Source organism: Drosophila subpulchrella, unplaced genomic scaffold, assembly GCF_014743375.2.
Source record: "Drosophila subpulchrella strain 33 F10 #4 breed RU33 unplaced genomic scaffold, RU_Dsub_v1.1 Primary Assembly Seq387, whole genome shotgun sequence".
In the NCBI taxonomy this organism is placed as follows: domain Eukaryota; kingdom Metazoa; phylum Arthropoda; class Insecta; order Diptera; family Drosophilidae; genus Drosophila; species Drosophila subpulchrella.
Genome location: NW_023665608.1, coordinates 126,932 through 152,500, shown reverse-complemented (window position 1 = coordinate 152,500; position 25,569 = coordinate 126,932). Strand labels below are relative to the sequence as shown.

The window sequence follows — 25,569 nt, the reverse complement described above, 5'->3', positions numbered from 1 at the left end:
TATATGGCATTTCTATGCCATATTTATACAATCCATTCATATCTTAATGTATATTTATTATATTATACATTATTATGCCTTATAGGTATTATACCTATAAGCCATATCCATACGATTCATTCACTAGTGCCGCCCCTCACTAGGTTTATAATTGTTATATCATTGATATACAATTTATTTCTATATATATGGCATTTATATGCCATATCCATACAATGCATTCACATTTCAATGTATATTTACTTGTTATACATTATTATGCCTTATAGGTATTATACCTATAAGCCATATCCATACGATTCACTTATATAAATATATGTATATTTTTCTATACATAATTTTTTTTTACTTTTGTATGGATTTCTATGCATATCCATAGTTTATATGGATATGCTTGGCGTTCTATATAGTATTGACAAATTCATATGCATAACATAAGTTTTGACCAATACGAGGAGGGGCCCGCCAACGACCACCTCCCTATAGTAGTTTTTTACCCCACGCACTATTGCGTGCCTGTTTACAGTACTAGTGCCAGCTATCACTAGGTTTATATATCGTGTTTCAGTGATATATGGGTAAATTCTACCATTTATTCTTATGTATATGGCATTTCTATGCCATATTTATACAATCCATTCATATCTTAATGTATATTTATTATATTATACATTATTATGCCTTATAGGTATTATACCTATAAGCCATATCCATACGATTCATTCACTAGTGCCGCCCCTCACTAGGTTTATAATTGTTATATCATTGATATACAATTTATTTCTATATATATGGCATTTATATGCCATATCCATACAATGCATTCACATTTCAATGTATATTTACTTGTTATACATTATTATGCCTTATAGGTATTATACCTATAAGCCATATCCATACGATTCACTTATATAAATATATGTATATTTTTCTATACATAATTTTTTTTTACTTTTGTATGGATTTCTATGCATATCCATAGTTTATATGGATATGCTTGGCGTTCTATATAGTATTGACAAATTCATATGCATAACATAAGTTTTGACCAATACGAGGAGGGGCCCGCCAACGACCACCTCCCTATAGTAGTTTTTTACCCCACGCACTATTGCGTGCCTGTTTACAGTACTAGTGCCAGCTATCACTAGGTTTATATATCGTGTTTCAGTGATATATGGGTAAATTCTACCATTTATTCTTATGTATATGGCATTTCTATGCCATATTTATACAATCCATTCATATCTTAATGTATATTTATTATATTATACATTATTATGCCTTATAGGTATTATACCTATAAGCCATATCCATACGATTCATTCACTAGTGCCGCCCCTCACTAGGTTTATAATTGTTATATCATTGATATACAATTTATTTCTATATATATGGCATTTATATGCCATATCCATACAATGCATTCACATTTCAATGTATATTTACTTGTTATACATTATTATGCCTTATAGGTATTATACCTATAAGCCATATCCATACGATTCACTTATATAAATATATGTATATTTTTCTATACATAATTTTTTTTTACTTTTGTATGGTTTTCTATGCATATCCATAGTTTATATGGATATGCTTGGCGTTCTATATAGTATTGACAAATTCATATGCATAACATAAGTTTTGACCAATACGAGGAGGGGCCCGCCAACGACCACCTCCCTATAGTAGTTTTTTACCCCACGCACTATTGCGTGCCTGTTTACAGTACTAGTGCCAGCTATCACTAGGTTTATATATCGTGTTTCAGTGATATATGGGTAAATTCTACCATTTATTCTTATGTATATGGCATTTCTATGCCATATTTATACAATCCATTCATATCTTAATGTATATTTATTATATTATACATTATTATGCCTTATAGGTATTATACCTATAAGCCATATCCATACGATTCATTCACTAGTGCCGCCCCTCACTAGGTTTATAATTGTTATATCATTGATATACAATTTATTTCTATATATATGGCATTTATATGCCATATCCATACAATGCATTCACATTTCAATGTATATTTACTTGTTATACATTATTATGCCTTATAGGTATTATACCTATAAGCCATATCCATACGATTCACTTATATAAATATATGTATATTTTTCTATACATAATTTTTTTTTACTTTTGTATGGTTTTCTATGCATATCCATAGTTTATATGGATATGCTTGGCGTTCTATATAGTATTGACAAATTCATATGCATAACATAAGTTTTGACCAATACGAGGAGGGGCCCGCCAACGACCACCTCCCTATAGTAGTTTTTTACCCCACGCACTATTGCGTGCCTGTTTACAGTACTAGTGCCAGCTATCACTAGGTTTATATATCGTGTTTCAGTGATATATGGGTAAATTCTACCATTTATTCTTATGTATATGGCATTTCTATGCCATATTTATACAATCCATTCATATCTTAATGTATATTTATTATATTATACATTATTATGCCTTATAGGTATTATACCTATAAGCCATATCCATACGATTCATTCACTAGTGCCGCCCCTCACTAGGTTTATAATTGTTATATCATTGATATACAATTTATTTCTATATATATGGCATTTATATGCCATATCCATACAATGCATTCACATTTCAATGTATATTTACTTGTTATACATTATTATGCCTTATAGGTATTATACCTATAAGCCATATCCATACGATTCACTTATATAAATATATGTATATTTTTCTATACATAATTTTTTTTTACTTTTGTATGGATTTCTATGCATATCCATAGTTTATATGGATATGCTTGGCGTTCTATATAGTATTGACAAATTCATATGCATAACATAAGTTTTGACCAATACGAGGAGGGGCCCGCCAACGACCACCTCCCTATAGTAGTTTTTTACCCCACGCACTATTGCGTGCCTGTTTACAGTACTAGTGCCAGCTATCACTAGGTTTATATATCGTGTTTCAGTGATATATGGGTAAATTCTACCATTTATTCTTATGTATATGGCATTTCTATGCCATATTTATACAATCCATTCATATCTTAATGTATATTTATTATATTATACATTATTATGCCTTATAGGTATTATACCTATAAGCCATATCCATACGATTCATTCACTAGTGCCGCCCCTCACTAGGTTTATAATTGTTATATCATTGATATACAATTTATTTCTATATATATGGCATTTATATGCCATATCCATACAATGCATTCACATTTCAATGTATATTTACTTGTTATACATTATTATGCCTTATAGGTATTATACCTATAAGCCATATCCATACGATTCACTTATATAAATATATGTATATTTTTCTATACATAATTTTTTTTTACTTTTGTATGGATTTCTATGCATATCCATAGTTTATATGGATATGCTTGGCGTTCTATATAGTATTGACAAATTCATATGCATAACATAAGTTTTGACCAATACGAGGAGGGGCCCGCCAACGACCACCTCCCTATAGTAGTTTTTTACCCCACGCACTATTGCGTGCCTGTTTACAGTACTAGTGCCAGCTATCACTAGGTTTATATATCGTGTTTCAGTGATATATGGGTAAATTCTACCATTTATTCTTATGTATGTATATGGCATTTCTATGCCATATTTATACAATCCATTCATATCTTAATGTATATTTATTATATTATACATTATTATGCCTTATAGGTATTATACCTATAAGCCATATCCATACGATTCATTCACTAGTGCCGCCCCTCACTAGGTTTATAATTGTTATATCATTGATATACAATTTATTTCTATATATATGGCATTTATATGCCATATCCATACAATGCATTCACATTTCAATGTATATTTACTTGTTATACATTATTATGCCTTATAGGTATTATACCTATAAGCCATATCCATACGATTCACTTATATAAATATATGTATATTTTTCTATACATAATTTTTTTTTACTTTTGTATGGTTTTCTATGCATATCCATAGTTTATATGGATATGCTTGGCGTTCTATATAGTATTGACAAATTCATATGCATAACATAAGTTTTGACCAATACGAGGAGGGGCCCGCCAACGACCACCTCCCTATAGTAGTTTTTTACCCCACGCACTATTGCGTGCCTGTTTACAGTACTAGTGCCAGCTATCACTAGGTTTATATATCGTGTTTCAGTGATATATGGGTAAATTCTACCATTTATTCTTATGTATATGGCATTTCTATGCCATATTTATACAATCCATTCATATCTTAATGTATATTTATTATATTATACATTATTATGCCTTATAGGTATTATACCTATAAGCCATATCCATACGATTCATTCACTAGTGCCGCCCCTCACTAGGTTTATAATTGTTATATCATTGATATACAATTTATTTCTATATATATGGCATTTATATGCCATATCCATACAATGCATTCACATTTCAATGTATATTTACTTGTTATACATTATTATGCCTTATAGGTATTATACCTATAAGCCATATCCATACGATTCACTTATATAAATATATGTATATTTTTCTATACATAATTTTTTTTTACTTTTGTATGGATTTCTATGCATATCCATAGTTTATATGGATATGCTTGGCGTTCTATATAGTATTGACAAATTCATATGCATAACATAAGTTTTGACCAATACGAGGAGGGGCCCGCCAACGACCACCTCCCTATAGTAGTTTTTTACCCCACGCACTATTGCGTGCCTGTTTACAGTACTAGTGCCAGCTATCACTAGGTTTATATATCGTGTTTCAGTGATATATGGGTAAATTCTACCATTTATTCTTATGTATATGGCATTTCTATGCCATATTTATACAATCCATTCATATCTTAATGTATATTTATTATATTATACATTATTATGCCTTATAGGTATTATACCTATAAGCCATATCCATACGATTCATTCACTAGTGCCGCCCCTCACTAGGTTTATAATTGTTATATCATTGATATACAATTTATTTCTATATATATGGCATTTATATGCCATATCCATACAATGCATTCACATTTCAATGTATATTTACTTGTTATACATTATTATGCCTTATAGGTATTATACCTATAAGCCATATCCATACGATTCACTTATATAAATATATGTATATTTTTCTATACATAATTTTTTTTTACTTTTGTATGGATTTCTATGCATATCCATAGTTTATATGGATATGCTTGGCGTTCTATATAGTATTGACAAATTCATATGCATAACATAAGTTTTGACCAATACGAGGAGGGGCCCGCCAACGACCACCTCCCTATAGTAGTTTTTTACCCCACGCACTATTGCGTGCATGTTTACAGTACTAGTGCCAGCTATCATTAGGTTTATATATCGTGTTTCAGTGATATATGGGTAAATTCTACCATTTATTCTTATGTATGTATATGGCATTTCTATGCCATATTTATATAATTCATTCATATCTTAATTTATATTTATTATATTATACATTATTATGCCTTATAGGTATTATACCTATAAGCCATATCCATACGATTCATATACTAGTGCAGCCCCTCACTAGGTTTATATATCTCATTTTAATTATATATTGGTAAATTCTATTATTTATTCTTGTGTATATGGCACTTATATGCCGCCATATCTATAAAAATGCATTTATATTTCAATGTATATTTTCTATATTATACATTATTATGCCTTAAAAAGTTATTATACCTACCATAAGGCGATATCCATACGATTCATTTATATAAAAGATATATGTATAATTTTCTATACATAATTTTTTTTTATGAATATATGGGTTTCCTAAGCATATCCATATAATACATTTAGTTTTATATGGATTAGATTGGTCTTCTTTATTGTATTGCCAAACTCATATTGATAAAATAAGTTTTGAACAATAAGAGGATCAGCCGCCAACCAACCAACCACTGCTACCATTGGAGGAACATATACTTACTTTTTATATGTCCTCTTACTTGAATGGTCCTCTCTTTACTTGAAAATTTCATTACCATAGGAATCTATTTATACATGGAATATGATTTCCACTACTTTTTCGCGTCACTAATAATTAATATGACGATACAGACTTGCTACCATAACATAAGTCTTGAACAATAATAGGAGCAGCCGCCAACCAACCACCAACCAACCAACCACTGCTACCATTGATAGTAATTTTATATGTCCTCTTTAGTTGAATTTCAATACCATAGGAATATTTATACATGGAATATGTTTTGCCACTACTTTTTCGCGTCACTAATAATATGACGATACAGTCTTGCTACCATAACATAAGTTTTGAACAATAAGAGGAGCAGACACACCAACCAACCAACCGCGCTGCTACCATTATATATACTTATATTTATATAAGTCCTCTTTACTTGAATGGCCTCTTTACTTGAATTTCAATACCATAGGAATATTTATTTATACATGGAATATGTTTTGCCACTACTTTTTCGCGTCACTAATAATATGACGATATAGACTTGCTACCATAACATAAGTTTTGAACAATAAGAGGAGCAGACACCAACCAACCAACCGCTGCTACCATTGAATGAACCATATATACAAACTTTTATATATGTCCTCTTTACTTGAATTTTAATACCATAGGAATATTTATACATGGAATATGTTTGCCACTTTATCATCGCGTCACTAATAAGATGACGATACATTTTGTTTGTTCAATATTTACTTATATATTGATGTTTCCAATTTAGGTCTTTTATATTTCTTCTTCCCTACCTTACACACCACAAACAAAGTGGCGTGCGATGCTGCAAGCAAGCATAATGATTATGCCCGCTTGCAACATCTTTATTATCGAATCATCAAGCAAAGGATAAGCTTCAGTGGATCGCAGTATGGCAGCTGCTCAACCACTTACAACACCTTGCCTGTTACAAAAGTCGTTTACAATTGATTCTAGGCTTTGTCATTGTATTAAATAATGCTTTTATATGTAACTAGCGCGGCATCAGGTGATCAAAGATCCTCCCAATTTACTATGTTACAAATTACATTGGCATCACATCCATTGTCGTTTATAAAGTAAATTATAAACTTTAAATGGTTTAGAAGCCATACAATGCAAATTGCCCCTTATTTATCATTGCAGTCCAGCACGGATACGACCTTAGAGGCGTTCAGGCATAATCCAACGGACGTAGCGTCATACCACTGTTCGCTCGAACAAGTATTGTGCCATTGGTCCGTACCTGCGGTTCCTCTCGTACTACGCAGGAATGCTGTCGCAACAACGTTTTGTCATTAGTAGGGTAAAACTAACCTGTCTCACGACGGTCTAAACCCAGCTCACGTTCCCTTGCATGGGTGAACAATCCAACGCTTGGTGAATTTTGCTTCACAATGATAGGAAGAGCCGACATCGAAGGATCAAAAAGCGACGTCGCTATGAACGCTTGGCCGCCACAAGCCAGTTATCCCTATGGTAACTTTTCTGACACCTCTTGTTAAAAACTCTTTAAACCAAAAGGATCGATAGGCCGAGCTTTTGCTGTCCCTGTGTGTACTGAACACCGAGATCAAGTCAGCATTTGCCCTTTTGCTCTATGTGTGGTTTCTGTCCGCACTGAGCTGGCCTTGGGACACCTCCGTTATTATTTGAGAGATGTACCGCCCCAGTCAAACTCCCTACCTGGCAATGTCCTTGAATTGGATCATACCTGAGTAATTGGAGTTATACCAAATTTTCAAATCAAAAATACATAAATGCACCGTTTTATTAAAGAATTTGTTTGCGATTATATAACAAACTCGTGATACTTTGATCAAGAAGCTTGCATCAAAACCCAATACCATAAGATATAATAAATATATCCGTATAATGGCTAGGAAATGATACACGTTCCATTTAATCAAGTAAGTAAGGAAACAATAAGAGTAGTGGTATTTCATTGGCGATACCAAACCGAAGTCTAATATCTCCCACTTATTCTACACCTCTTATGTCTCCTTACACTGCCAGATTAGAGTCAAGCTCAAAAGGGTCTTCTTTCCCCGCTAATTATTCCAAGCCCGTTCCCTTGGCTGTGGTTTCGCTAGATAGTAGATAGGGACAGTAGGAATCTCGTTAATCCATTCATGCGCGTCACTAATTAGATGACGAGGCATTTGGCTACCTTAAGAGAGTCATAGTTACTCCCGCCGTTGACCCGCGCTTACTTGAATTTCTTCACTTTGACATTCAGAGCACTGGGCAGAAATCACATTGTGTCAACACCCGCTAGGGCCATCACAATGCTTTGTTTTAATTAGACAGTCGGATTCCCCAAGTCCGTGCCAGTTCTGAATTGATTGTTAATTGATAATCGTTATAATTAATAAGAACTAATTGGTTTAACCCAATTAGTATTCTTAAAAATTTTAGCAAGAAAGTTCCACAATTGGCTACGTAACTAAACTATCCGGGGAACAAGTGACCAACATAAATGCCAGACACTCTATTTACCCAGAACGAGCACATAAACCATGTTATTGTTTCCCAATCAAGCCCGACTATCTCAATCTTCAGAGCCAATCCTTATCCCGAAGTTACGGATCTAATTTGCCGACTTCCCTTACCTACATTATTCTATCGACTAGAGACTCTTCACCTTGGAGACCAGCTGCGGATATTGGTACGGCCTGTTGAGAAGTTTGCGTGTCCCCACCATAAATTTTCAAGGTCCGAGGAGAAAATATCGACACAACAGTATATGTCATGCTCTTCTAGCCCATCTACCATATCTCTCTGCGAAAGACTTCCATGGTAGTACGGCTATAAAACAGAAAAGAAAACTCTTCCGATATCTCTCGACGGCTTCTTTATGGTCGTTCCTGTTGCCAGGATGAGCACGAGGCCCATATTTAATAACAAACGGATACTCAACAGGTTACGGAATTGGAACCGTATTCCCTTTCGTTCAAAATTATTCAAGTATATTAATTAGCTTGATTTATATAATATAATTATATTTGTATGGCATTTGTGTTTTACTTGAAAATTTTCGGCTTTCGCCTTGAACTTAGGACCGACTAACTCGTGATCAACCACTGTTCACACGAAACCCTTCTCCACTTCAGTCCTCCAAGGTCTCATTCGATTATTTGCTACTACCACCAAGATCTGTACCAATGGCAGCTCCATGCAGGCTTACGCCAAACACTTCTACGCATACCATTGTACCTTCCTACTCACTAAAGTTTCAAAATTTATATCACAAGTAATATAAATCATCTACTTTAGCGGTAATGTATAGGTATACAACTTAAGCGCCATCCATTTTAAGGGCTAGTTGCTTCGGCAGGTGAGTTGTTACACACTCCTTAGCGGATTTCGACTTCCATGATCACCGTCCTGCTGTTTTAAGCAACCAACGCCTTTCATGGTATCTGCATGAGTTGTTAATTTGGGCACCGTAACATTACGTTTGGTTCATCCCACAGCGCCAGTTCTGCTTACCAAAAGTGGCCCACTGGGCACATTATATCATAACCTTGAACTTCATATCAAGAAAGTTAAGGTTCTTACCCATTTAAAGTTTGAGAATAGGTTAAGATCGTTTCGACCCTAAGGCCTCTAATCATTCGCTTTACCAGATAAGATTATTTTATATAACATTAAAATGCACCAGCTATCCTGAGGGAAACTTCGGAAGGAACCAGCTACTAGATGGTTCGATTGGTCTTTCGCCCCTATACTCAATTCTGACAATCGATTTGCACGTCAGAACTGTTTCGGTCTTCCATCAGGGTTTCCCCTGACTTCAACCTGATCAAGTATAGTTCACCATCTTTCGGGTCACAGCATATATGCTCAAGGTACGTTCCAGTTAGAGGCATAAATAATATAAATATCATTATACATAACTATATAGAACGCCCCGGGATTGTGTTAATTAGCTATAAATAGTTAAAAAACTAATCCCATTATTAGTCAAGTTAATTACGCTATTAGGTTTATATCCCAATAACTTGCACATATGTTAGACTCCTTGGTCCGTGTTTCAAGACGGGTCCCGAAGGTATCCTGAATCTTTCGCATTGTTAATCATACAAGTGCATATAATAAACACAAAAATCAATGATAATTATGCCATTATATAATTCCGAAAAATTAACGCACTGTATTCATATAAATCTATCAGCACTTTATCAAATTAATAACATTTATTCTGTGTTAAAATGCAAGCAAATTAATTTGAATAAACTATAAGTTATATTTTATGATAAATTTTGTATGCTAATAGATTACAATGTCCTTATATGGAAAAAATGCACACTATTATCATAATATTGTTTAAATATTACAATTTTAATGATGAATTTTCCATAACGGATATTCAGGTTCATCGGGCTTAACCTCTAAGCAGTTTCACGTACTGTTTAACTCTCTATTCAGAGTTCTTTTCAACTTTCCCTCACGGTACTTGTTTACTATCGGTCTCATGGTTATATTTAGTTTTAGATGGAGTTTACCACCCACTTAGTGCTGCACTATCAAGCAACACGACTCTTTGGAAACATCATCTAGTAATCATTAACGTTATACGGGCCTGGCACCCTCTATGGGTAAATGGCCTCATTTAAGAAGGACTTAAATCGTTAATTTCTCATACTAGAATATTGACGCTCCATACACTGCATCTCACATTTGCCATATAGACAAAGTGACTTAGTGCTGAACTGATTTCTTTTCGCTCGCCGCTACTAAGAAAATCCTGGTTAGTTTCTTTTCCTCCCCTAATTAATATGCTTAAATTCAGGGGGTAGTCCCATATGAGTTGAGGTTGTGTATAACTTTTTTTGCAATTAATTCTTTATATATAATGATAAAACATTTTATTAAATTCGTTATATATTTTATATATTTGTATGGCATTTGTTTGGTCTAACGAATCAACGAAGAATAATAATATTGTCAACGGCTTTCTATTTACTAATCTTTAATAAGAGACAATTCTAGATAAATTTTTTATGCTAGACATTTCTCAGTATTATTTGATTGAAAAAGAAAATATTTCTCTTCGTTTTTCACATTCAAATTATTTACTAATGTGAGATAATGTTTTTCATATATTTGTTAATATTATGAATAATATAATAATTAAATTATTATTATCCAATAATATACCATATGCTTATAAAATTTCATTATAAAATTTATATAAACAACTTAATTAGCATAGTCTTACAACCCTCAACCATATGTAGTCCAAGCAGCACTATAAAATTAATTAAAGTACATAACAGCATGGACTGCGATATGCGTTCAAAATGTCGATGTTCATGTGTCCTGCAGTTCACACGATGACGCACAGTTTGCTGCGTTCTTCATCGACCCATGAGCCGAGTGATCCACCGCTTAGAGTTTTATATATTGGTTTGGTAATTTTGTCATATATGTTTTTATTGAAAGAAATTAAAAATACACCATTTTACTGGCATATATCAATTCCTTCAATAAATTGATTTTTATACCTAAAACGAATGCTGCGAAATGTCTTAGTTTCATATAACCAATAATATATCAAGTATTTTTTAAATGGCATTTACGGTATTAATACTTTTTTTTAGCGATATATATTGAAATTTATATAAAACATTAACCTGTAATAATCAGGTACAACATTGTACATTTTAGGTTGTTGCATTATCCAATGTATGCGCATAACTGAGATGAACAATACATATCGCAACGCGTGTATATTATGGTCCATATACACACAGTGTTTTATTAATTAATTGCATTTAATATACAATATAATAATAATATTAAATAAATTTAATAATTTCGATTTGCTTGTTCGAATTTGTTATTTGTTTGCTTTTGCTTATTTATTTATCTCTTATTTAATGCAATAATATATTTATTATTACAATTATTATTTCGATTTGCTTGTTCGAAATTTTATATTTGATCTATAAAAGATCATATTTTTGGCAATTTATATTTTATTTGTATTACTATAATATATTATATTATTATAATAAAAACAAATTTTTTTATTAACGGTAAGGATATTAAACAATAATGATCCTTCCGCAGGTTCACCTACGGAAACCTTGTTACGACTTTTACTTCCTCTAAATAATCAAGTTCGGTCAACTTTTGCGAAACAACCGTAACACACAAGGCGTCACAGTGATCACGTCCGGAGACCTCACTAAATAATTCAATCGGTAGTAGCGACGGGCGGTGTGTACAAAGGGCAGGGACGTAATCAATGCGAGTTAATGACTCACACTTACTGGGAATTCCAAGTTCATGTGAACAGTTTCAGTTCACAATCCCAAGCATGAAAGTGGTTCAGCGGTTTACCCGGACCTCTCGGTCTAGGAAATACACGTTGATACTTTCATTGTAGCGCGCGTGCAGCCCAGGACATCTAAGGGCATCACAGACCTGTTATTGCTCAATCTCATTATTGCTAGACGCAATTTGTCCATTTAAGAAGCTAGTGTCCTTATAATGGGACAAACCAACAGGTACGGCTCCACTTATATAAACACATTCAAACACAATAAACATTTTACTGCCACCATGAATGAAGGCTATATAAGCTTCAACACCATAATCCTGAAGATATCTATTTAATATATTTGAGTCTCGTTCGTTATCGGAATTAACCAGACAAATCACTCCACGAACTAAGAACGGCCATGCACCACCACCCATAGATTCGAGAAAGAGCTATCAATCTGTCTTACACACTTATGTTCGGACCTGGTAAGTTTTCCCGTGTTGAGTCAAATTAAGCCGCAGGCTCCACTCCTGGTGGTGCCCTTCCGTCAATTCCTTTAAGTTTCAGCTTTGCAACCATACTTCCCCCGGAGCCCAAAAGCTTTGGTTTCCCGGGAAGCGACTGAGAGAGCCATAAAAGTAGCTACACCCAATTGCTAGCTGGCATCGTTTATGGTTAGAACTAGGGCGGTATCTGATCGCCTTCGAACCTCTAACTTTCGTTCTTGATTAATGAAAACATCTTTGGCAAATGCTTTCGCTTAAGTTAGTCTTACGACGGTCCAAGAATTTCACCTCTCGCGTCGTAATACTAATGCCCCCAAACTGCTTCTATTAATCATTACCTCTTGATCTGAAAACCAATGAAAGCAGAACAGAGGTCTTATTTCATTATCCCATGCACAGAATATTCAGGCATTTGAAGCCTGCTTTAAGCACTCTAATTTGTTCAAAGTAATTGTACCGGCCCACAATAACACTCGTTTAAGAGCACTAATGCAGGTTTTTAAATAGGAGGAACATATGAAAAAATACAAGTATCTAAGCACATGTAAGAACTCCACCGGTAATACGCTTACATACATAAAGGTATAGTACTAACCACAATTGTAAGTTGTACTACCCGTATGAAGCACAAGTTCAACTACGAACGTTTTAACCGCAACAACTTTAATATACGCTATTGGAGCTGGAATTACCGCGGCTGCTGGCACCAGACTTGCCCTCCAATTGGTCCTTGTTAAAGGATTTAAAGTGTACTCATTCCAATTACAGGGCCTCGGATATGAGTCCTGTATTGTTATTTTTCGTCACTACCTCCCCGAGCTGGGAGTGGGTAATTTACGCGCCTGCTGCCTTCCTTAGATGTGGTAGCCGTTTCTCAGGCTCCCTCTCCGGAATCGAACCCTGATTCCCCGTTACCCGTTGCAACCATGGTAGTCCTAGATACTACCATCAAAAGTTGATAGGGCAGACATTTGAAAGATCTGTCGTCGGTACAAGACCATACGATCTGCATGTTATCTAGAGTTCAACCAATATAACGATCTTGCGATCGCTTGGTTTTAGCCTAATAAAAGCACATGTCCCATAAGGTTCATGTTTTAATTGCATGTATTAGCTCTAGAATTACCACAGTTATCCAAGTAACTGTTAACGATCTAAGGAACCATAACTGATATAATGAGCCTTTTGCGGTTTCACTTTTAATTCGTGTGTACTTAGACATGCATGGCTTAATCTTTGAGACAAGCATATAACTACTGGCAGGATCAACCAGAATAATGTTTTTATTCATATTTCATTCATATTTTTGAATAGAAATTAGCAATATAAATTTTATAGATTGTTTTCTATCGAATACGGCCATTTTTATATAGCATTCGTATACGTTTGTTGTTTTCACAATATATACTTGTTCCGCCACTAATAATAACAAGTTTTTTAATTATTGATGTTAAAAACACAATATTTTTTTTCGTAATACGTAATAATTTTCTTTATATTTGCATATTTCATTCTAAAATATCTTTTTTGTTCGACATACGTCATTATTGTATCCACACATGTACAATTTTTGTTTAACCAATATAAAATATTGAATTAAATCATTTGTATTTTGATGATAAATTTAAAATTTATCTGTATATATTCATATAAGACTCTTTGGTAATATATAATATAAAACCGAGCGCATATATGATATGTACGTTAGAAAAAATAATATATATATATATTATTTTCTTTTAATATAGGGACACCTCTTTTAATTTATCCCCGCAGGGAATTATCACATAACTCAGTATGTGATAATGGCAGACCAATATACATATATATCAAGATTATCAATACAAAATATATATCATTATTAGCCTGCCTCAATTGTAATTATTTATTTGGATTAACGATAAAGTTCGGAAACAATTTGTTATTCTATGTATAATAGAAACCTTGGCCTTTGTTTCAACATTATTATCTTTGGGCTTAAAATATTAACCGTGGAGCCAAGTCTCATATTCATAAATGAATAAAGAAACAAATTTGACGGATTAATATCTTCTCTACCGACAGACAGTATTTTGTCACGTCAATAGTAGATGGCCGGCCCATTGACCATCCTATAGTAGTTTTTGGACCCAATATCTTTAATTCGGGTATTTTCAATTGTCTTTGCCAATCAACCGTTTGGTACTCTCTCATATAATAAGAGAATACACATATAATTCCATTATATGGATATATCTTCATTATTTTATTTGCTACATCACCCTATAATAGTTTTTGAACCCGTCAACTTCAATTCGGGTATTTTCAATTGTCTTTGCCAACCATTTATATGGTATTCTCTATTATAATAAGAGAATACTAGTGTATATCCATTATATGGATATATCATCTTCATATTATTTGCTACACCACCCTATAGTAGTTTTTGAACCCATCATCTGCAATTCGGGTATTTTCAATTGTCTTTGCCAACCAACTATACGGTATTCTCTCTTATAATAAGAGAATACAAGTATATTTTCATTATATGGATATAATGCCATTTATTTTTCAATATCCATATAATTCATTTAGTTTTGTATGTACAAAACAAGTTTTCTTTATAGTATTGACAAAATCATATGTTTACGCATAACATAAGTTTTGACCAATACGAGGAGGGGCCCGCCAACGACCACCTCCCTATAGTAGTTTTTTACCCCACGCACTACTGCGTGCCTGTTTACAGTACTAGTGCCAGCTATCACTAGGTTTATATATCATGTTTCAGTGATATATGGGTAAATTCTACCATTTATTCTTATGTATATGGCATTTCTATGCCATATTTATACAATCCATTCATATCTTAATGTATATTTATTATATTATACATTATTATGCCTTATAGGTATTATACCTATAAGCCATATCCATACGATTCATTCACTAGTGCCGCCCCTCACTAGGTTTATAATTGTTATATCATTGATATACAATTTATTTCTATATATATGGCATTTATATGCCATATCCATACAATGCATTCACATTTCAATGTATATTTACTTGTTATACATTATTATGCCTTATAGGTATTATACCTATAAGCCATATCCATACGATTCACTTATATAAATATATGTATATTTTTCTATACATAATTTTTTTTTACTTTTGTATGGTTTTCTATGCATATCCATAGTTTATATGGATATGCTTGGCGTTCTATATAGTATTGACAAATTCATATGCATAACATAAGTTTTGACCAATACGAGGAGGGGCCCGCCAACGACCACCTCCCTATAGTAGTTTTTTACCCCACGCACTATTGCGTGCCTGTTTACAGTACTAGTGCCAGCTATCACTAGGTTTATATATCGTGTTTCAGTGATATATGGGTAAATTCTACCATTTATTCTTATGTATATGGCATTTCTATGCCATATTTATACAATCCATTCATATCTTAATGTATATTTATTATATTATACATTATTATGCCTTATAGGTATTATACCTATAAGCCATATCCATACGATTCATTCACTAGTGCCGCCCCTCACTAGGTTTATAATTGTTATATCATTGATATACAATTTATTTCTATATATATGGCATTTATATGCCATATCCATACAATGCATTCACATTTCAATGTATATTTACTTGTTATACATTATTATGCCTTATAGGTATTATACCTATAAGCCATATCCATACGATTCACTTATATAAATATATGTATATTTTTCTATACATAATTTTTTTTTACTTTTGTATGGATTTCTATGCATATCCATAGTTTATATGGATATGCTTGGCGTTCTATATAGTATTGACAAATTCATATGCATAACATAAGTTTTGACCAATACGAGGAGGGGCCCGCCAACGACCACCTCCCTATAGTAGTTTTTTACCCCACGCACTATTGCGTGCCTGTTTACAGTACTAGTGCCAGCTATCACTAGGTTTATATATCGTGTTTCAGTGATATATGGGTAAATTCTACCATTTATTCTTATGTATATGGCATTTCTATGCCATATTTATACAATCCATTCATATCTTAATGTATATTTATTATATTATACATTATTATGCCTTATAGGTATTATACCTATAAGCCATATCCATACGATTCATTCACTAGTGCCGCCCCTCACTAGGTTTATAATTGTTATATCATTGATATACAATTTATTTCTATATATATGGCATTTATATGCCATATCCATACAATGCATTCACATTTCAATGTATATTTACTTGTTATACATTATTATGCCTTATAGGTATTATACCTATAAGCCATATCCATACGATTCACTTATATAAATATATGTATATTTTTCTATACATAATTTTTTTTTACTTTTGTATGGTTTTCTATGCATATCCATAGTTTATATGGATATGCTTGGCGTTCTATATAGTATTGACAAATTCATATGCATAACATAAGTTTTGACCAATACGAGGAGGGGCCCGCCAACGACCACCTCCCTATAGTAGTTTTTTACCCCACGCACTATTGCGTGCCTGTTTACAGTACTAGTGCCAGCTATCACTAGGTTTATATATCGTGTTTCAGTGATATATGGGTAAATTCTACCATTTATTCTTATGTATATGGCATTTCTATGCCATATTTATACAATCCATTCATATCTTAATGTATATTTATTATATTATACATTATTATGCCTTATAGGTATTATACCTATAAGCCATATCCATACGATTCATTCACTAGTGCCGCCCCTCACTAGGTTTATAATTGTTATATCATTGATATACAATTTATTTCTATATATATGGCATTTATATGCCATATCCATACAATGCATTCACATTTCAATGTATATTTACTTGTTATACATTATTATGCCTTATAGGTATTATACCTATAAGCCATATCCATACGATTCACTTATATAAATATATGTATATTTTTCTATACATAATTTTTTTTTACTTTTGTATGGTTTTCTATGCATATCCATAGTTTATATGGATATGCTTGGCGTTCTATATAGTATTGACAAATTCATATGCATAACATAAGTTTTGACCAATACGAGGAGGGGCCCGCCAACGACCACCTCCCTATAGTAGTTTTTTACCCCACGCACTATTGCGTGCCTGTTTACAGTACTAGTGCCAGCTATCACTAGGTTTATATATCGTGTTTCAGTGATATATGGGTAAATTCTACCATTTATTCTTATGTATATGGCATTTCTATGCCATATTTATACAATCCATTCATATCTTAATGTATATTTATTATATTATACATTATTATGCCTTATAGGTATTATACCTATAAGCCATATCCATACGATTCATTCACTAGTGCCGCCCCTCACTAGGTTTATAATTGTTATATCATTGATATACAATTTATTTCTATATATATGGCATTTATATGCCATATCCATACAATGCATTCACATTTCAATGTATATTTACTTGTTATACATTATTATGCCTTATAGGTATTATACCTATAAGCCATATCCATACGATTCACTTATATAAATATATGTATATTTTTCTATACATAATTTTTTTTTACTTTTGTATGGATTTCTATGCATATCCATAGTTTATATGGATATGCTTGGCGTTCTATATAGTATTGACAAATTCATATGCATAACATAAGTTTTGACCAATACGAGGAGGGGCCCGCCAACGACCACCTCCCTATAGTAGTTTTTTACCCCACGCACTATTGCGTGCCTGTTTACAGTACTAGTGCCAGCTATCACTAGGTTTATATATCGTGTTTCAGTGATATATGGGTAAATTCTACCATTTATTCTTATGTATATGGCATTTCTATGCCATATTTATACAATCCATTCATATCTTAATGTATATTTATTATATTATACATTATTATGCCTTATAGGTATTATACCTATAAGCCATATCCATACGATTCATTCACTAGTGCCGCCCCTCACTAGGTTTATAATTGTTATATCATTGATATACAATTTATTTCTATATATATGGCATTTATATGCCATATCCATACAATGCATTCACATTTCAATGTATATTTACTTGTTATACATTATTATGCCTTATAGGTATTATACCTATAAGCCATATCCATACGATTCACTTATATAAATATATGTATATTTTTCTATACATAATTTTTTTTTACTTTTGTATGGATTTCTATGCATATCCATAGTTTATATGGATATGCTTGGCGTTCTATATAGTATTGACAAATTCATATGCATAACATAAGTTTTGACCAATACGAGGAGGGGCCCGCCAACGACCACCTCCCTATAGTAGTTTTTTACCCCACGCACTATTGCGTGCATGTTTACAGTACTAGTGCCAGCTATCATTAGGTTTATATATCGTGTTTCAGTGATATATGGGTAAATTCTACCATTTATTCTTATGTATGTATATGGCATTTCTATGCCATATTTATATAATTCATTCATATCTTAATTTATATTTATTATATTATACATTATTATGCCTTATAGGTATTATACCTATAAGCCATATCCATACGATTCATATACTAGTGCAGCCCCTCACTAGGTTTATATATCTCATTTTAATTATATATTGGTAAATTCTATTATTTATTCTTGTGTATATGGCACTTATATGCCGCCATATCTATAAAAATGCATTTATATTTCAATGTATATTTTCTATATTATACATTATTATGCCTTAAAAAGTTATTATACCTACCATAAGGCGATATCCATACGATTCATTTATATAAAAGATATATGTATAATTTTCTATACATAATTTTTTTTTATGAATATATGGGTTTCCTAAGCATATCCATATAATACATTTAGTTTTATATGGATTAGATTGGTCTTCTTTATTGTATTGCCAAACTCATATTGATAAAATAAGTTTTGAACAATAAGAGGATCAGCCGCCAACCAACCAACCACTGCTACCATTGGAGGAACATATACTTACTTTTTATATGTCCTCTTACTTGAATGGTCCTCTCTTTACTTGAAAATTTCATTACCATAGGAATCTATTTATACATGGAATATGATTTCCACTACTTTTTCGCGTCACTAATAATTAATATGACGATACAGACTTGCTACCATAACATAAGTCTTGAACAATAATAGGAGCAGCCGCCAACCAACCACCAACCAACCAACCACTGCTACCATTGATAGTAATTTTATATGTCCTCTTTAGTTGAATTTCAATACCATAGGAATATTTATACATGGAATATGTTTTGCCACTACTTTTTCGCGTCACTAATAATATGACGATACAGTCTTGCTACCATAACATAAGTTTTGAACAATAAGAGGAGCAGACACACCAACCAACCAACCGCGCTGCTACCATTATATATACTTATATTTATATAAGTCCTCTTTACTTGAATGGCCTCTTTACTTGAATTTCAATACCATAGGAATATTTATTTATACATGGAATATGTTTTGCCACTACTTTTTCGCGTCACTAATAATATGACGATATAGACTTGCTACCATAACATAAGTTTTGAACAATAAGAGGAGCAGACACCAACCAACCAACCGCTGCTACCATTGAATGAACCATATATACAAACTTTTATATATGTCCTCTTTACTTGAATTTTAATACCATAGGAATATTTATACATGGAATATGTTTGCCACTTTATCATCGCGTCACTAATAAGATGACGATACATTTTGTTTGTTCAATATTTACTTATATATTGATGTTTCCAATTTAGGTCTTTTATATTTCTTCTTCCCTACCTTACACACCACAAACAAAGTGGCGTGCGATGCTGCAAGCAAGCATAATGATTATGCCCGCTTGCAACATCTTTATTATCGAATCATCAAGCAAAGGATAAGCTTCAGTGGATCGCAGTATGGCAGCTGCTCAACCACTTACAACACCTTGCCTGTTACAAAAGTCGTTTACAATTGATTCTAGGCTTTGTCATTGTATTAAATAATGCTTTTATATGTAACTAGCGCGGCATCAGGTGATCAAAGATCCTCCCAATTTACTATGTTACAAATTACATTGGCATCACATCCATTGTCGTTTATAAAGTAAATTATAAACTTTAAATGGTTTAGAAGCCATACAATGCAAATTGCCCCTTATTTATCATTGCAGTCCAGCACGGATACGACCTTAGAGGCGTTCAGGCATAATCCAACGGACGTAGCGTCATACCACTGTTCGCTCGAACAAGTATTGTGCCATTGGTCCGTACCTGCGGTTCCTCTCGTACTACGCAGGAATGCTGTCGCAACAACGTTTTGTCATTAGTAGGGTAAAACTAACCTGTCTCACGACGGTCTAAACCCAGCTCACGTTCCCTTGCATGGGTGAACAATCCAACGCTTGGTGAATTTTGCTTCACAATGATAGGAAGAGCCGACATCGAAGGATCAAAAAGCGACGTCGCTATGAACGCTTGGCCGCCACAAGCCAGTTATCCCTATGGTAACTTTTCTGACACCTCTTGTTAAAAACTCTTTAAACCAAAAGGATCGATAGGCCGAGCTTTTGCTGTCCCTGTGTGTACTGAACACCGAGATCAAGTCAGCATTTGCCCTTTTGCTCTATGTGTGGTTTCTGTCCGCACTGAGCTGGCCTTGGGACACCTCCGTTATTATTTGAGAGATGTACCGCCCCAGTCAAACTCCCTACCTGGCAATGTCCTTGAATTGGATCATACCTGAGTAATTGGAGTTATACCAAATTTTCAAATCAAAAATACATAAATGCACCGTTTTATTAAAGAATTTGTTTGCGATTATATAACAAACTCGTGATACTTTGATCAAGAAGCTTGCATCAAAACCCAATACCATAAGATATAATAAATATATCCGTATAATGGCTAGGAAATGATACACGTTCCATTTAATCAAGTAAGTAAGGAAACAATAAGAGTAGTGGTATTTCATTGGCGATACCAAACCGAAGTCTAATATCTCCCACTTATTCTACACCTCTTATGTCTCCTTACACTGCCAGATTAGAGTCAAGCTCAAAAGGGTCTTCTTTCCCCGCTAATTATTCCAAGCCCGTTCCCTTGGCTGTGGTTTCGCTAGATAGTAGATAGGGACAGTAGGAATCTCGTTAATCCATTCATGCGCGTCACTAATTAGATGACGAGGCATTTGGCTACCTTAAGAGAGTCATAGTTACTCCCGCCGTTGACCCGCGCTTACTTGAATTTCTTCACTTTGACATTCAGAGCACTGGGCAGAAATCACATTGTGTCAACACCCGCTAGGGCCATCACAATGCTTTGTTTTAATTAGACAGTCGGATTCCCCAAGTCCGTGCCAGTTCTGAATTGATTGTTAATTGATAATCGTTATAATTAATAAGAACTAATTGGTTTAACCCAATTAGTATTCTTAAAAATTTTAGCAAGAAAGTTCCACAATTGGCTACGTAACTAAACTATCCGGGGAACAAGTGACCAACATAAATGCCAGACACTCTATTTACCCAGAACGAGCACATAAACCATGTTATTGTTTCCCAATCAAGCCCGACTATCTCAATCTTCAGAGCCAATCCTTATCCCGAAGTTACGGATCTAATTTGCCGACTTCCCTTACCTACATTATTCTATCGACTAGAGACTCTTCACCTTGGAGACCAGCTGCGGATATTGGTACGGCCTGTTGAGAAGTTTGCGTGTCCCCACCATAAATTTTCAAGGTCCGAGGAGAAAATATCGACACAACAGTATATGTCATGCTCTTCTAGCCCATCTACCATATCTCTCTGCGAAAGACTTCCATGGTAGTACGGCTATAAAACAGAAAAGAAAACTCTTCCGATATCTCTCGACGGCTTCTTTATGGTCGTTCCTGTTGCCAGGATGAGCACGAGGCCCATATTTAATAACAAACGGATACTCAACAGGTTACGGAATTGGAACCGTATTCCCTTTCGTTCAAAATTATTCAAGTATATTAATTAGCTTGATTTATATAATATAATTATATTTGTATGGCATTTGTGTTTTACTTGAAAATTTTCGGCTTTCGCCTTGAACTTAGGACCGACTAACTCGTGATCAACCACTGTTCACACGAAACCCTTCTCCACTTCAGTCCTCCAAGGTCTCATTCGATTATTTGCTACTACCACCAAGATCTGTACCAATGGCAGCTCCATGCAGGCTTACGCCAAACACTTCTACGCATACCATTGTACCTTCCTACTCACTAAAGTTTCAAAATTTATATCACAAGTAATATAAATCATCTACTTTAGCGGTAATGTATAGGTATACAACTTAAGCGCCATCCATTTTAAGGGCTAGTTGCTTCGGCAGGTGAGTTGTTACACACTCCTTAGCGGATTTCGACTTCCATGATCACCGTCCTGCTGTTTTAAGCAACCAACGCCTTTCATGGTATCTGCATGAGTTGTTAATTTGGGCACCGTAACATTACGTTTGGTTCATCCCACAGCGCCAGTTCTGCTTACCAAAAGTGGCCCACTGGGCACATTATATCATAACCTTGAACTTCATATCAAGAAAGTTAAGGTTCTTACCCATTTAAAGTTTGAGAATAGGTTAAGATCGTTTCGACCCTAAGGCCTCTAATCATTCGCTTTACCAGATAAGATTATTTTATATAACATTAAAATGCACCAGCTATCCTGAGGGAAACTTCGGAAGGAACCAGCTACTAGATGGTTCGATTGGTCTTTCGCCCCTATACTCAATTCTGACAATCGATTTGCACGTCAGAACTGTTTCGGTCTTCCATCAGGGTTTCCCCTGACTTCAACCTGATCAAGTATAGTTCACCATCTTTCGGGTCACAGCATATATGCTCAAGGTACGTTCCAGTTAGAGGCATAAATAATATAAATATCATTATACATAACTATATAGAACGCCCCGGGATTGTGTTAATTAGCTATAAATAGTTAAAAAACTAATCCCATTATTAGTCAAGTTAATTACGCTATTAGGTTTATATCCCAATAACTTGCACATATGTTAGACTCCTTGGTCCGTGTTTCAAGACGGGTCCCGAAGGTATCCTGAATCTTTCGCATTGTTAATCATACAAGTGCATATAATAAACACAAAAATCAATGATAATTATGCCATTATATAATTCCGAAAAATTAACGCACTGTATTCATATAAATCTATCAGCACTTTATCAAATTAATAACATTTATTCTGTGTTAAAATGCAAGCAAATTAATTTGAATAAACTATAAGTTATATTTTATGATAAATTTTGTATGCTAATAGATTACAATGTCCTTATATGGAAAAAATGCACACTATTATCATAATATTGTTTAAATATTACAATTTTAATGATGAATTTTCCATAACGGATATTCAGGTTCATCGGGCTTAACCTCTAAGCAGTTTCACGTACTGTTTAACTCTCTATTCAGAGTTCTTTTCAACTTTCCCTCACGGTACTTGTTTACTATCGGTCTCATGGTTATATTTAGTTTTAGATGGAGTTTACCACCCACTTAGTGCTGCACTATCAAGCAACACGACTCTTTGGAAACATCATCTAGTAATCATTAACGTTATACGGGCCTGGCACCCTCTATGGGTAAATGGCCTCATTTAAGAAGGACTTAAATCGTTAATTTCTCATACTAGAATATTGACGCTCCATACACTGCATCTCACATTTGCCATATAGACAAAGTGACTTAGTGCTGAACTGATTTCTTTTCGCTCGCCGCTACTAAGAAAATCCTGGTTAGTTTCTTTTCCTCCCCTAATTAATATGCTTAAATTCAGGGGGTAGTCCCATATGAGTTGAGGTTGTGTATAACTTTTTTTGCAATTAATTCTTTATATATAATGATAAAACATTTTATTAAATTCGTTATATATTTTATATATTTGTATGGCATTTGTTTGGTCTAACGAATCAACGAAGAATAATAATATTGTCAACGGCTTTCTATTTACTAATCTTTAATAAGAGACAATTCTAGATAAATTTTTTATGCTAGACATTTCTCAGTATTATTTGATTGAAAAAGAAAATATTTCTCTTCGTTTTTCACATTCAAATTATTTACTAATGTGAGATAATGTTTTTCATATATTTGTTAATATTATGAATAATATAATAATTAAATTATTATTATCCAATAATATACCATATGCTTATAAAATTTCATTATAAAATTTATATAAACAACTTAATTAGCATAGTCTTACAACCCTCAACCATATGTAGTCCAAGCAGCACTATAAAATTAATTAAAGTACATAACAGCATGGACTGCGATATGCGTTCAAAATGTCGATGTTCATGTGTCCTGCAGTTCACACGATGACGCACAGTTTGCTGCGTTCTTCATCGACCCATGAGCCGAGTGATCCACCGCTTAGAGTTTTATATATTGGTTTGGTAATTTTGTCATATATGTTTTTATTGAAAGAAATTAAAAATACACCATTTTACTGGCATATATCAATTCCTTCAATAAATTGATTTTTATACCTAAAACGAATGCTGCGAAATGTCTTAGTTTCATATAACCAATAATATATCAAGTATTTTTTAAATGGCATTTACGGTATTAATACTTTTTTTTAGCGATATATATTGAAATTTATATAAAACATTAACCTGTAATAATCAGGTACAACATTGTACATTTTAGGTTGTTGCATTATCCAATGTATGCGCATAACTGAGATGAACAATACATATCGCAACGCGTGTATATTATGGTCCATATACACACAGTGTTTT

At 33.5% G+C, this 25,569-nt stretch overlaps 5 non-coding genes across 5 annotated transcripts; all 5 read right to left on the bottom strand.

Moving 5' to 3' along the window:
• Positions 1 to 6,867: 6,867 nt before the first annotated feature.
• Positions 6,868 to 10,838, bottom strand: LOC119561952. The gene has a single exon (XR_005221559.1). It is a non-coding gene; the product is annotated as a large subunit ribosomal RNA (ribosomal RNA).
• Positions 10,839 to 11,239: 401 nt separating this feature from the next.
• LOC119561915 lies at positions 11,240 to 11,418 on the bottom strand. Its single transcript, XR_005221524.1, has one exon. It is a non-coding gene; the product is annotated as a 5.8S ribosomal RNA (ribosomal RNA).
• Positions 11,419 to 12,077: 659 nt separating this feature from the next.
• LOC119561934 lies at positions 12,078 to 14,072 on the bottom strand. Its single transcript, XR_005221542.1, has one exon. It is a non-coding gene; the product is annotated as a small subunit ribosomal RNA (ribosomal RNA).
• Positions 14,073 to 20,655: 6,583 nt separating this feature from the next.
• On the bottom strand, positions 20,656 to 24,626 carry LOC119561951. Its single transcript, XR_005221558.1, has one exon. It is a non-coding gene; the product is annotated as a large subunit ribosomal RNA (ribosomal RNA).
• A 401-nt stretch (positions 24,627 to 25,027) lies between these two features.
• Positions 25,028 to 25,206, bottom strand: LOC119561914. Its single transcript, XR_005221523.1, has one exon. It is a non-coding gene; the product is annotated as a 5.8S ribosomal RNA (ribosomal RNA).
• Between the last annotated feature and the right edge of the window lie 363 nt (positions 25,207 to 25,569).